Source organism: Eubalaena glacialis, chromosome 2 (genome assembly GCF_028564815.1).
Source record: "Eubalaena glacialis isolate mEubGla1 chromosome 2, mEubGla1.1.hap2.+ XY, whole genome shotgun sequence".
In the NCBI taxonomy this organism is placed as follows: domain Eukaryota; kingdom Metazoa; phylum Chordata; class Mammalia; order Artiodactyla; family Balaenidae; genus Eubalaena; species Eubalaena glacialis.
Genome location: NC_083717.1, coordinates 155686956 through 155700371, shown reverse-complemented (window position 1 = coordinate 155700371; position 13416 = coordinate 155686956).

Genomic DNA, 13416 nt, shown 5'->3' with positions numbered 1-13416 from the left:
ATTCTTTTTCAAATTCTTTTCACATTTAGGTTATTACAGAATATTGAGCAGAGTTCCCTGTGCTATACAGTAGGTCCTTGTTGGTTACCTATTTTAAATATAGTAATGTGTATATATCAATCCCAAACTCCCAATTTACCCCTTCCCCCCACCTTTCCTGTTTGGTAACCATAAGTTTGTTTTCTAAGTCTGTGAGTCTGTTTCTGTTTTGTAAATAAATTCATTTGTATTCTTTTTTTTAGATTCCACATATAAGCAATATCATATGATATTTGTCTTTCTCTGTCTGACTTACTTCACTTAGTATAATAATCTCCAGGTCCATTCATGATGCTGCAAATGGCATTATTTCATTCTTTTTTATGGCTGAATAATATTCCATTGTATATGTGTACCACATCTTCTTTATCCCTCTGTTGATGGACATTAAGGTTGCTTACATGTCCTGGCGATTGTAAACAGTGCTGCAATGAACATTGGGGTACATGTATCCTTTTGAACCATGGTTTTCTCTGGATATATGCCCAGGACTGGGATTTCTGGATCATATGGTAGCTCTATTTTTAATTTTTTAAGGAACCTCCATACTGTTCTCCACAGTGGCTGTACCAGTTTACATTCCCACCAACAGCATAGGAGGGTTCCCTTTTCTCCACACCCTCTCCAGCATTTATTGTTTGTTTGTAGACTTTCTGATGCTGGCCATTCTGACTGGTGTGAACTGATACCTCATTATAGTTTTGATTCGCATTTCTCTAATAATTAGCAGTGTTGAGCATATTTTCACGTGTGTCTTGGCCATCTGTATGTCTTCTTTGGAGAAATGTTTATTTAGGTCTTCTACCCATCTTTTGATTGAGTTGTTTGTTTTTTTAAGTATTGAGCTCATGTGCTGTTTGTAAATTTTGGATATTAATCCCTTGTCGATCACATTGTTTGCAAATACTTTCTTCCATTCTGTGGGTTGTCTTTTCATTTTGTTTATGGTTTCCTTTGCTGTGCAAAAGCTTTTGAGTTTAATTAGTTCCCATTTGTTTCTTTTTGTTTTTATTTCCATTACTGTAGGAGATGCCTTGAAAAAGATATTGCTGCAATTTATGTTAGAGTGTTCTGCCTATGTTTTCCTCTAAGAGTTTTATAGTATCCAGTCTTATATTTAGGTCTTTAATCCATTTTGAGTTTATTTTTGTGTATGGTGTGAGAGAATGTTCTAATTTCACTCTTTTACAATAGCTGTCCAGTTTTCCCAGCACCAGTCATCGAAGAGACTGTCTTTTTTCCATTGTATAGTCTTGCCTCCTTTGTCATAGATTAACTGACCACAGGTGTGTGGGTTTATCTCTGATATTTCTAGCCTGTTCCATTGATCTATATTTCTGGTTCTGTGCCAGTACAATAATGTTTTGATTACTGTAGCTTTGTAGTATAGTCTGAAGTCAGGGAGTCTGATTCCACCAGCTCTGTTTTTCTTTCTCAGGATTGCTTTGGCTATTCAGGGTCTTTTGTATCTCCATACAAATTTAAAAAATTTTTTTGTTCTAGTTCTGTGAAAAATGCAGTTGGCAATTTGATGGGGATTGCATTGAATCTGTAGATTGTCTTGGGTAGAATAGTCATTTTGACAGTGTTAATTATTCCAATCCAAGAACATGGTATATCTTTCCATCTGTGTCATCTTCAATTTCTTTCACCAGTGTTTTATAGTTTTTGGAGTACAGGTCTTTTGCCTCCTTAGGTAGGTTTATCTCTAGGTATTTTATTCTTTTTGTTTCAGTGGTGAATGGGATTGTTTCCTTAATTTCTCTTTCTGATCTTTTGTTGTTAGTGTATAGAAATGCAAGAGATTTCTGTGTATTAATTATGTATCCTGCAACTTTGCCGAATTCATTGATGAGCTCTATTAGCTCTCTAGTAGCATCTTTAGGATTTTTTATGTATAGTATCATGTCATCTGCAAGCAGTGACAGTTTTATTTCTTTTTCTTCTCTGATTGCTGTGGCTAGGACTTCCAAAACTTTGTTGCATGAAAGTGTCAAGAGTGGACATCCTTGTCTTCTTCCTGATCTTAGAGGAAATGTTTTCAGCTTTTCACCATTGAGTATGATGTTGGCTATAGATTTGTCATATATGGCCTTTATTATGTTGAAGTATGTTCCCTCTGTGCCCACTTTCTGGAGCATTTTCATCATAAATAGGTGTTGAATTTTGTCAAAAGCTTTTTCTGCGTCTACTGAGATGATCGTATGGTTTTTATTCTTCAGTTTGTTAATGTGGTGTATCACACTGACTGATTTGCATATACTGAAAAATCTTTGCATCCCTGGAATAAATCCCACTTGATCATTGTGTATGACTCTTTTAATGCATTGTTGGATTCAGTTTGCTAGTATTTTGTTGAGAATTTTTGCATCTGTGTTCATCAGTGATATTGGCCTGTAATTTTCTTTTTTTGTAGTATCTTTGTCTGGTTTTGGTATCAGGGTGTTGGTGGCCTCACAGAATGAGGTTAGCAGTGTTTCTTTCTCTGCAATTTTTTGGAAGCGTTTCAGAAGGATAGGTGGTAACTCATCTCTAAATGTTTGATAGAATTCACCTGTGAAGCCATCTCGTCCTGAAATTTTGTTTGGGAGTTTTTTAATCAGTTTCAGTTTCAGTACTTGTGATTCGTCTGTTCATATTTTCTATTTTTTCCTGGTTCAGTTTTGGGAGATTGTATCTCAGAACTTGTCCATTTCTTCTAGGTTGCCCATTTTATTGGCATATAGTTTCTTGTAACAGTCTCTTATGATTCTTTGTATTTCTGTGGTGTCTGTTGTAACTTCTCCTCTTTCATTTTTAATTTTATTGATTTGAGCCCTCTCCTTTTTTTTGTTGATGAGTCTGGCTAAAGGTTTATCAATTTTGTTTATCTTTTCAAAGAATCACCTTTTAGTTTCATTGACCTTTTTTATTGTTTTCTTCATCTCTATTTCATTTATTTCTGCTCTGATCTTTATGATTTCTTTCCTTCTACTAACTTTGGGTTTTGTTTGTTCTTCTTTCTCTAGTTGCTTTACATGTAAGGTTAGGTTGTTTATTTGAGATGTTTCTTGTTTCCTGAGGTAAGATTCTATTGCTATAAACTTCCCTGTTAGAACTGCCTTTGCTGTGTCCCATAGGTTTTGGATTGTTGTGCTTTTGTTTTCATTTGTCTCTAGGTATTTTTTAATTTCCTCTTTGATTTCTTCAGTGACCCATTGGTTGTTCAGTAGCATATTGTTTAGCCTCCACGTGTTTGTGTTTTTTATAGTTTTTTTCTTGTAGTTGATTTCTAATCTCATAGCATTGTGGTCGGAAAAGATGCCTGATATGATTTCAACTTTCTTAAATTTACCAAGGCTCGCTTTGTGGCCCAGCATGTGATCAATCCTGGGGAATGTTCCATGTGCACTTAAGAAGCAAGTGTATTCTGCTGCTTTTGGATGGAATGCTCTATAAATACAAATTACATCCACCTGATCTAATGTGTCATTTAAAGCCTGTGTTTCCCTATTGATTTTTTGTCTGGATGATCTGTCCATTGATGCAAGTGGGGTGTTAAAGTCCACCACTATTATTGTGTTACTGTCAATCTCTCCTTTCATGGATTTTAGCATTTGCCTTATTTATTGAGGTGCTCCTATGTTGAGTGCATATGTATTTAAAATTGTTATATCTTCTTGGAGTTGTCCCTTGATCATTATGTACTGTCTTTCTTTGTCTCTTAACAGTCTTTATTTTAAAGTCAATTTTGTCTGATACAAGTATTGCTAGTCCAGCTTTCTTTTGATTTCCTTTTGCATGGAATATCTTTTTCCATCCCCTCACTTTCAGTCTGTATGTGTCCCTAGATCTGAAGTTCATCTCTTGTAGACAGCATATATATGGGTCTTGTTTTCATATCTATTCAGCCAGTCTATGTCTTTTGGTTGGAGCATTTAATCCGTTTACTTTTAAGGTAATTATTGATACGTATGTTTTATTGCCATTTTGTTAATTGTTTTGGAATTTTTCTTGTAAGTCTAGTCCCTTCCTCTTTTGTTCTCTTCTCTTGTGATTTGATGACTAACTTTACTCTTGTGTTTGGATTCTTTATTCTTTTTTTGTGTGTGTATCTGTTGAAGATTTTTGTTTTGCAGTTGCCATGAGGTTTTGATATAGCAGTCTATATATAAACAAGATTGTTTTAAGTTGCTGGTCTTTTCATTTCAAATACATTTCCAATATCCTTCATTTGTGCTCTCCTCTTCTCACGATTGCTAGTTTTGATATCATATTTGTGTGTGGATGATTTACTACCTTTACTGTATATTTGCCTTTACTGGTGATTTCTTCCATTTGTAATTTTATTGTTTCTAGTTGTGGCCTTTTCTGCCTAGAGAAGTTCCTTTAGCATCTGTTGCAAAGTTGGTCTGGTGGTGCTGAATTCTCTTAGCTTTTGCTTATCTGTAAAGCTTTTGATTTCTCTGTCAAATCTGAATGAGAGTCTTGCTGGGTAGAGTATTCTTGGTTGTAGGTTTTTCCCTTTCATCACTTTAAATATATCATGCCACTCCTTCTGGCCTGTAGAATTTCTGCTGAAAAATCAGCTGATAACCTTTTGGGAATTCCCTTGTATGTCATTTCTTGCTTTTCCCATGTTGCTTTTAATATTTTCTCTTTGTCTTTAATTTTTTCAATTTGATTACTATGTGTCTCAGCATGTTCCTACGTCGGTTTATCCTGCCTGGGACTCTCTGCACTTCCTGGACTTGGGTCACTGCTTCCTTTCTCATATTAAGGAAGTTTTCAGCTATTATCTCTTCAAATATTTTCTCAGGTCCTTTCTCTCTCTCTTCTCCTTCTGGGATGCCTATAATGCAAATGTTGTTGCATTTAATGTTGTCCCAGAGGTCTCTTAGACTGTCCTTATTTCTTTTCATTCTTTTTTCTTTATTCTGTTCCAATGCTGTGAGTCCCACCATGAAATTTTTAGTTCAGTTATTGTATTCTTCAGTTCTGTAAATTCTGTTTGGTACTTTCTTATATTTTCTTATACTTTCTCTTTGTTGAAATTCTCACTTTGTTCATACATTGTTCTCCTGACCTTAGTGTGCATCTTTATTACCATTATTTTTAACTCCTTATCAGGTAAATCACTTATCTCCATTTCATTAAGGTCTTTTTCTGGGTTTTTATCTTGTTCTTTTGTTTTGAACATATTCCTGTGTTTTTCATTTCTCTTGACTCTCTGTGTTGGTTTCTGTGCATTAGATAAAAGAGCTAGCTCTCAGTCTGGAAGTGGCCTTGTGTAGGAGGTGAAACTTACTGTTCAACCCTGCCCTAGCTCTTGATTGTCTCTCAAACATTTGTGATTGTCCAAGCAGCCATCTTTAATCTTGGTGACTCCCAGTCAGCGAGGGGTGTGCCAAGACCTGTCAGTGTCACAAATGGGGGATCTCAGTCAACCCCAGATGTAAGCTGATAGGAAACCAAACCCACAGGAAGCAGCATTTAAATATGCAAATATGCCACTTTCAGGGGGAATACTGGATATGGGCATTTCTGTCTGTTCCCTCTGTACTGAACCCTGGGGGATAGCCAGTTAAGAACTGTTTATTTTTGGCTACCATCCCATTGAACCTCTTAACACAAGCCCCACTGGCCACCAAACTCTCAGGGATGTACCCTTTGGGTGGCAGCCACAAAACCCAGGGTACCAGATGTAGGCACAAGCTTCGTTATCAGAGACACTGGTTACCTGGGGTGGGACAGAGGGAGACTGCAAAGATGGCACCCACTGGCCTCCCTGGTCACTGGAGAGGATAGCAGTTAGCCCCTAGAGATGTGTTAAGTTAGAAGCCCGACCTTCAGGCTGCAGCTTTTAAGATATGTAGATAGACCTCTTTCATGGGAAGACTGGGCATTTCAGTCTGTTGCCTCTGTGCTGTGCCTTGGGTGGATAGCTAGTTAAGAACTGTTTTTCCGTCTGTTACAGTGCTGTTGAACCCACAAATATAAGCTCTGCTGGTCACCGGAGTCAGGTTATCAAGGGTTTCATCCCCTTGGTGGCAGCTGGTAATGCTGGGGTGCCAGATGTATGCACAAGCTCCTTTCTGTGAGATACCTGTGACCTGGAGTGAGACACAAGCAGAGTGTGAAAATGGCATCTGCCAGCCACCCCAGTCTCTGGAGATGACTGTAGTTGACCCTTAGATGCCTTAGAAGCCTACCCCTCAGGCCATAGCTTTTAAGATAAGCAAATAGGCCTCTTTCCCAGAAAACCTGGGCATTTAGTTCTGCTGCCTGGGGTCATAGTCATGATGAATCCATGGGAATAAGTTAAGAACTGTTTCTTAGTTTGTTATAGCCTTGTGGGTCTCATGGACGCAAGCCCAATTGCCTTTCAGAGCTAGATATTTTGGGGGCTCATCTCTCAGGTGGAAGTCTTAATAGTTGTTACACCAGATATGAAGACTAAACCCTTCACTCCTCAGAGAGAAGTTGAGAGTTGTGAGTTCCCTCCTGGTTGTGTGTTACTGAGCTGGGGGTGGGGTTTATGGTGAGATTGTCTCAACCTCTCCTATATGTTTTGATGTGGGTTTTTTTCTCATTTGCCCATTGTGTACAAGTCACTCGGCTAGTGTCTGGATTTCTTTCAGAGGAACTTGTTCCATATGTAGCTATAGATTTGGTGTGTCCATAGGAGGAGGGGAGTTCAGGAGCCTCTTCTGATGCCATTTTGAACCAAAACTGCAAACACTTTCTTAACCTTCTCCCTCCCACACCTTATTTTCTCAAATCTTAATCTAAGACTTCATTTCTGTTTTTCAAACAGTTGAGTGTCTTGACTCTAAGAACAACCATTTCTTAATGCCTCTGGTTTTCCCCACTGAACTCTTTGCCCCTGAAAGGTCCAGTAGCTGGGAATGCAGACTGGGGCCAATACTGCTGGTTACCTGATACACAGCCTCCTTTATCCCTTTCACGCTCCTAGAACCCCGATTGTGTCCTCCATTCTTGCCCTCCAGGAGGAAATGAATCCCTCTCTAGGCCCAGTGGCTAAGTCATAATTTGTCCAAGACTTAGCCTCTAATCCACTGGTTTTGTATTCTAACTGCACATTGAAACCATGTGGGGAGCTTTAAAAATCCCACCAATCCCACCTGGGACTCCTGGGCACACTCAGGAGCTGTAGTTCGGCTTCTATTACCCTTGTCAAGTATTGGTTTTAGGTATAGTCATGTGTGATGGTAAACTGGCTGATGGGATATGAGGATGTAAGGCTGGGACACTTCTGGGACTGTTTTACACTTTAAAAAAAGAAGGAGTCATGATTCAGAGGTGTTCTTTTTCTGTCTCTGGAGGTTGTTGTCTGTATGTGCCCCGAGGTGAAGGAGCGTTGTTTAGTTTAGTAAGGGATATGTGGACGTTATCACATTTGATCCTCATACTACCCTATGAGGTACTTAATAGCTTGATTTTCATTATTATACCCATTTTAGACAAGGAAACTAAGGTTCACAGAAATTTTAGTACTTTCTCCCTAATGACAACAAGTAGAGCAGAGCCAGAATGAACCAGATCATCCTGGTTCTGAAGACCATGATTTTCTTGTTATTTCTTACCAGGGGGTGTGCTGGTAAGTGGTCAAAATAGTGCTGCAAAACAAAACAGAACCTTGATTTGTACCATTTACCAGTTTTCGTGGTGTAAATATTCCCACCAGGCCCAATTTTAAGCTGACATTGTGAGCTCACTCAACACTGACTTGGGAAGAGATGTGTTTGATTGGTTCCCGTGAGCCAGTACGAGCCAGCTCCAGCAGAGCGCGAGAAGATGGGACAAGTGCTCAAAGGCAGCCTTTTTTTTTTTTTAATTGGGGTATAGTTGTTTTACAATGTTGTGTTAGTTTCTACTGTACAGTGAAATGAAGTAGAGTTCCCTGTACTATACAGCAGGTTCTCATTAGTTATCTGTTTTATACATATTAGTGTATATATGTTAATCCCAATCTCCCAATTCATCCCACCTCCCCTTTACCCCCTTGGTATCCATACATTTGTTCTCTACATCTGGGTCTCTATTTCTGCCTTGCAAACTGGTTCATCTGTACCATTTTTTCTAGATTCCACAAATATGCGTTAATATATGATATTTGTTTTTCTCTTTCTGACTTACTTCACTCTGTATGACAGTCTCTAGGTCCATCCACGTCTATACAAATGACCCAATTTCGTTCCTCGTTATGGCTGAGTAATATTCCATTGTTTATATGTACTACACCTTCTTTATCCATTAGTCTGTCGATGGACATTTAGGTTGCTTCCATGACCTGGCTATTGTAAATAGTGCTGCAATGAACATTGGGGTGCATGTGTCTTTTTGAATTATGGTTTTCTCAGGGTATATGCCCAGTAGTGGGATTGCTGGGTCATATGGTAATTCTATTTTTATTTTTTAAAGGAACCTCCATACTGTTCTCCATAATGGCTGTATCAATTTACATTCCCCCCAAGAGTGCAAGAGGGTTCCCTATTCTCCACATCCTCTCCAGCATTTATTGTCTGTAGATTTTCTGATGATGCCCATCCTAACCGGTGTGAGGTAATACCTCATTGTAGTTTTGATTTGCATTTCTCTAATGATTAGTGATGTTGAACAGCTTTTCATGTGTCTCTTGGCCATCTGTATGTCTTCTTTGGAGAAATGTCTATTTAGGTCTTCCATCCATTTTTGATTGGGCTGTTTGTTTTTTTGATATTGAGCTGCATGAGCTGCTTGTAAATTTTGGAGATTAATCCTTTGTCCATTTTGATTCGTTTGCAAATATTTTCTCCCATTCTGAGGGTTGTCTTTTCATCTCGTTTATGGTTTCCTTTGCTGTGCAAAAGCTTTTAAGTTTAATTAGGTCCCATATGTTTATTTTTGTTTTTATTTCCATTACTCTAGTAGGTGGGTCAAAAGAGATCTTGCTGTGATTTATGTCCAAGAGTGTTCTTCCTATGTTTTCCTCTAAGTTTTATAGTGTCCAGTCTTACATTTAGGTCTTTAATCCATTTTGAGTTTATTTTTGTATATGGTGTGCAAGTGTTCTAATTTCATTCTTTTACACGTAGCTGTCCAGTTTTCCCAGCACCATTTATTGAAGAGACTGTCTTTTCTCCATTGTATATCCTTGCCTCCTTTGTCATAGATTAGTTGACCATAGGTGCATGGGTTTATCTCTGGGCTTTCTATCTTGTTCCATTGATCTATATTTCTGTTTTTGTGCCAGTACCATATTGTCTTGATTACTGTAGCTTTGTAGTATAGTCTGAAGTCAGGGAGTCTGATTCCTCCAGCTCCATTTTTTTTTTCTCAAAATTGCTTTGGCTATTTGGGGTCTTTTGTGTCTCCATACAAATTTTAAGGTTTTTTGTTCTAGTTCTGCAAAAAATGCCATTAGTAGTTTGATAGGGATTGCATTGAATCTGTAGATTGCTTTGGCTAGTATAGTCATTTTCACAATACTGATTCTTCCAATCCAAGAACATGGTATATCTCTCCAACTGTTTGTGTCATCTTTGATTTCTTTCATCAATGTCTTATAGTTTTCTGCACACAGGTCTTTTACCTCCTTAGGTAGGTTTATTCCTAGGTATTTTATTCTTTTTGTTGCAATGGTGAATGGGAGTGTTTCCTTAATTTCTCTTTCTGATCTTTCATTGTTAGTGTATAGGAATGCAAGAGATTTCTGTTGCAGGTTGTATCCTGCAACCTTACCAAATTCATTGATTAGCTCTAGTAGTATTCTGGTGGCATCTTTAGGATTTTCTATGTATAGTATCATGTCATCTGCAAACAGTGACAGTTTTACTTCTTCTTTTCCAGTTTGGATTCCTTTTCTTTCTTTTTCTTCTCTGATTGCCGTGGCTAGGACTTCCAAAACTGTGTTGTATAATAGTGGTGAGAATGGACAGCTTGTCTTGTTCCTGATCTTAGAGGAAATGCTTTCAGTTTTTCACCATTGAGAATGATGTTTGCTGTGGGTTTGTCATATATGGCCTATATTATGTTGAGGTAGGTTCCCTCTATGCCCACTTTCTGGAGAGTTTTCATCATAAATAGGTGTTGAATTTTATCAAAAGCTTTTTCTGCATCCATTGAGATGATCATATGGTTTTAATTCTTCAATTTGTTAATACGGTGTATCGCATTGATTGATTTGTGTATATTGAAGAATCCTTGCATCCCTGGGGTAATTCCCACTTGATCATGGTGTATGATCCTTTTAATGTGTTGTTGGATTCTGTTTGCTAGTATTTTGTTGAGTTTTGCATCTATTTTCATCAGTGATACTGGTCTGTAATTTTCTTTTTATTGTAGTATGGTTGTCTGGTTTTGGTATCAGGGTGATGGTGGCTTCATAGAATGAGTTTGGGAGTGTTCCTTCCTCTGAAATTTTTTGGAAGAGTGTGAGGAGGATGGGTGTTAGCTCTTCTCTAAATGTTTGATAGAATTCACCTGTGAAGCCGTCTGGTCCTGGACTTCTGTTTGTTGGAAGATTTTTAATCACAGTTTCAATTTCATTACTTGTGATTGGTCTGTTCATATTTCCTGTTTCTTCCTGGTTCAGTCTTGGAAGCTTATACCTTTCTAAGAATTTGTCCATTTCTTTGAGGTTGTCCATTTTATTGGCATAGAGTTGCTTGTAGTAGTCTCTTAGGATGCTTTGTATTTCTGTGGTGTCCATTGTAAGTTCTTTTTCATTTCTAATTTTTTTGGTTTGAGTCCTTTCCCTCCTTTTCTTGATGAGTCTGGCTAAAGGTTTATCAGTTTTGTTTATCTTCTCAAAAAACCAGCTTTTAGTTTTATTCATCTTTGCTATTGTTTTCTTTGTTTCTATTCCATTTATTTCTGCTCTGATCTTTATGATTTATTTCCTTCTACTAACTTTGGGTTTTCTTTGTTCTTCTTTCTCTAGTTCCTTTAGGTGTAAGGTTAGATTGTTTATTTGAGATTTTTCTTGTTTCTTGAGGGATGATTGTATTGCTATAAACTTCCCTCTTAGAACTGCTTTTGCTGTGTCCCATAGGTTTTGGGTCATTGTGTTTTCATTGTCATTTGGCCTGGTATTTTTTGATTTCCTCTTTGATTTCTTTAGTGATCTCTTGGTTATTTAGTAGTATATTGTTTAGCCTCCATGTGTTTGTGTTTTTTACAGTTTTTTTTCCTGTAATTGATATCTAGTCCCATAGTGTTGTGGTTGGAAAAGATGCTTGATACGATTTCAATTTTCTTAAATTTACTGAGGCTTGATTTCTGACCCAAGATGTGATCTATCCTGGAGAATGTTCTGTGTGCACTTGTCAAACCCAGCCTTTGATGGTAAGATCCATATTTCTCCTTAGCCTTACTCTCAACACATATCTCTCCAGAGCAGATCTCTATGCTGGAGTTCTGCCTGGTTAGGGAGGATGTTTAGCTCTTCTTCCTAGAAAGCAGATAAGCATGATGAGGGACAAATCAATAGGGGTGAATTCAGAGGTTTCCTAATGCCCCCAGGATGCCAATGATGCAGACAGGAGTCCCAGAGGACTATTTATCATTCTGCATGATGGTGAGTCAAGAGAGCCTTTATCATCTGCTTTACCTCTTGGTCACCTGAGCTGCTGTGCAGTTTGTACACACTTCCTGAGCCCGTCAGCAGTGCTGAGCAAAGGTGCAGGACTGTGTGGTATAGTGAAAGCAGCAGGGGCCAGGGCATGTGGCCACTGGAGACATTATGGTGAGCCAGCCCCAGGCCTCCCCCGGTGGGCCCAGAGAAGCAGCACAGTTTCAGTGTGCTCGCTAAGCCCATTCAGTGTGTGTCATGATGGTCTCCCAGGGTTGAAAGAAGCCTCTCTGAGATGGTCCATTCTGACCTCCTGTCCACCATCCCACCAAAGATTGTAGAGTCCTTGAAGATGTCCAGTGATGGTGAACTCTTTCTTTCCCAAGGAAGCTGATTACACGTTTGAGTACCTTTGTGAAAAAAAGTTCACTTTTATGCTAAAACAAATTCTGTAACCCTTGTTGCAGCCTGACATGATCCTAGTTTTAACCCTGGGGGCTCTAAATTACCAGACTCTCTCCATATAGTAAGCATTAGGATGGACTAGGTTATGCCGCAGTGACAAACAACCACCACAATCTTAGCAGTAATGAAAATATGAATAATTATTGCTGATCTTGTAAAATGTCCATCAAGGGTTGGTCGAGGGCTTGGCTGGAGGGGAAAGAGAGTCTGTCCCAGCACTGAATGTTCAAGGTTACACGCATTATACACCATTCTGCTCTTAACTTATTGGCTAAAACTCTTCATGTGGTCTCACCTGTCCATAACAGGGCCAAAAAGGGGCTCTTACTCAATGTCCAGGAGGCAGAGAGCTGGAAACACTTGAAGAGCAGCCTTAATGATCACCACAGTAGTTTTTGTATACTTGAAGGTAGTTACCATGTCATCCCTCATTTTCTTCTTGGGCTCACGCCCAGTTTACCCTCTCATTGCTGTGTTACATACTTTTTCTCCCTTCATCACCCAGTTCACTCTTCTCTGAATGTGATTGAGCTTTGTATCTCTGTACTGGTGTCTGCAGCTGAGTGCAGTTTTCCGGGCATAGTCTAATCATGGCAAGCTCAGTGGGGCTCATCATCCCCCTCATCTGAAACACGACAGTGGGAACTCTGGGGCCTCAGTTGCATTTTTATTTTTTGGGCAGCCACAGCACCCTGTGGTTGTCTATTCACTGTCCCATAACTTAGCAAAAGGTCTGATAAATCCTAATAAACATTCGTTGGAGGAATACATACATTGAATTTATTCTCTTTGCCTCTGCCTACTTTTTTGCTCCTGCTATCATCTCATCTTGCCCTGATATAATCAGCTTTTTCAGACCCAAGTACAAGTTTCATTTATTTCTTAAATTTGTTCCAGGTAGAGCTGAGAAAGTGTATTATCTTTGTAGTCAAAAAGTGGGTGTTTGACCCCCAGCTCTGATGGTGTCATTCAAGAGCACATATTTCTGAAGCACCTATAATGGCTCAGGTGCCACAGGACCACAAGCCTGCCTTACCATTCAGTGGGTTCATTAGGGTGAACACTATCACATCTCTAGATTAGAATGCAGGAATCTTTGGGTGTGTTTGTTTGTTTGTTTGTTTGTTTTCGCTTTAGTGTTTTCCAGCCACAAAAGCATGCCAGGCATATAGTTCGTGCTTAATAAATACTAGCTTCATGAGTGAATGGATCTCTAAGCTCCACTTTGCTTTTATGTATCAGAATCTCCTGGGAGGGCATGTGTAGTTTGAAAACAAAGTAGCACTTTGTCTCATTATCAGATTTTTGTGGTTGGTCATGATGTTTGAACTCTAAAACAAGACTAACAGAAGATGTGA